Raw genomic sequence first — 1,555 nt, forward strand, 5'->3', positions numbered from 1 at the left:
CTGTGTTTTTAGCTCCATGAGAACATAGTCCATGCCAGATGCATGTTTTCAATAGCTTGTAAAAACTTTTATAGTAAAGAACTAGGTGAAAATGTGACTTGGTCGCATCTCTGTACAGTGCTTCTGGTGTTGAATGATGAAATTGCATGGTGGTGAAACCTGGCATGGGCTTCGTTTACTTAGCTGTTCCATACTTACTACAATCAGGTTTATCAGTGTGCATCTAAATTGAGATTTATGCGATTAATTTTAAGTGTGCTGAGAGCCACACATGCCTGGTTTCAGCTGAAATTGTGGATTCTCAGCACTTGTGACTATTCGGTCCATAAATATCAGGTTAGATACGTTATCATGTGAACCTGTAGCGACTGTGGGACTTGGGTGGTACAATGGGTTAGAACATTAACCTTTCACTTGTGGGAAACCAAGTTTAAATCCTGCTGAGTCTTGTGCTGCTCCTGGGTTGTGCACTCCACAAAACCATGCCAGAGTTTGGCATGACTGACCTGAGAGACCACAGTCAAATGTAATGCCATTTTCCCACCCCATGTGAAGTGCTTAGCTAACAAACAGACAAGGGTCTTTGGGTATCTTTTATTAGATCAGTTAAATAGTTGAGAAAAAATTGTTCTTTACAAGCATTTGGGTACAAACACCCTTCTTCAGGCATAGGGAGAGTCTGCTAGTGTTTGGCCATGTCTACATGTGCATTAATGCGCTGAAACTATGGCACATGAAGTTCAGTGCCTGTAATAAAGGTACTAACTCAATGCACAGTAGCACTGGCACTTGTCTTTTTAGTGACGCTAATGCGCAGTAGACTAATCCTACTCTGCATTAGCACGGCTTTTGCTATGATGCACCAATGCACAGCAGAATTCGTCTACCGCACATTTATCATCTTGTGTAGACGCGCCCTTTGTGTACCCTCCTGGGTGCAATACAGGTGTAAGCTGACACACACAAATTCATCTGTTCTTGGTTTTTCGGGTGATGGGTAGCGGTGCTGGGCGCACAACCGAGCCACAAACTCCAATTCAGACTGCTCAAGTTAAGTGGTTTGAAACTGGTTCAGAGGATCAAAAGCAGTCAAAAACCTTTGTGGTTTTAACAGTCGGGACTGGTGGTAGCAGTGATATCTTGTATTAGACCAACTAGATTTTTGCGCACGCGGGCGCACACACACACACACACACACACACACACAAATCTTGAGGTTGTAGACCTTTTGATAATGAAAAAGCAAAAGGAGCGAAAGCTTTAGTAACAGCATCCTAATGTTAACGGGGGAATCTGATCTCTTGTATTAGACCAGCTTAGAGTTGGAAAATAAAACGCTAGCAAGCTTCCAGGTGTGAATGCACACGTGAAAAGCATCATGAGGCAATCTGCTGCTTTTTCCGTTTCTTTACTTCGTATTTTGGCAAAGAGCGGCTTGCTCTTTGTCGTGCAAAGCCGGGGTCGGGAGGAGCCGGGGAAGTTTAGCAGAGGCTCGTGCCGGGGGCGGTGTCCGCGCAGGGATGCCGCGGGTGGGAGCGGGGGAGCTGGCCCGGGG

The 1,555-nt window shown here is 45.3% G+C and overlaps 1 protein-coding gene across 7 annotated transcripts in view; it reads left to right on the forward strand.

The window, feature by feature from the left end:
* The window catches only part of RABGAP1 (RAB GTPase activating protein 1), a 92,779-nt gene that overhangs the window by 45,872 nt on the left and 45,352 nt on the right, over positions 1-1,555 (forward strand). The window lies entirely within an intron of this gene.

The sequence above is a fragment of the Alligator sinensis genome, unplaced genomic scaffold (assembly GCF_000455745.1).
Source record: "Alligator sinensis unplaced genomic scaffold, ASM45574v1 scaffold611_2, whole genome shotgun sequence".
Taxonomy (NCBI): Eukaryota; Metazoa; Chordata; order Crocodylia; family Alligatoridae; genus Alligator; species Alligator sinensis.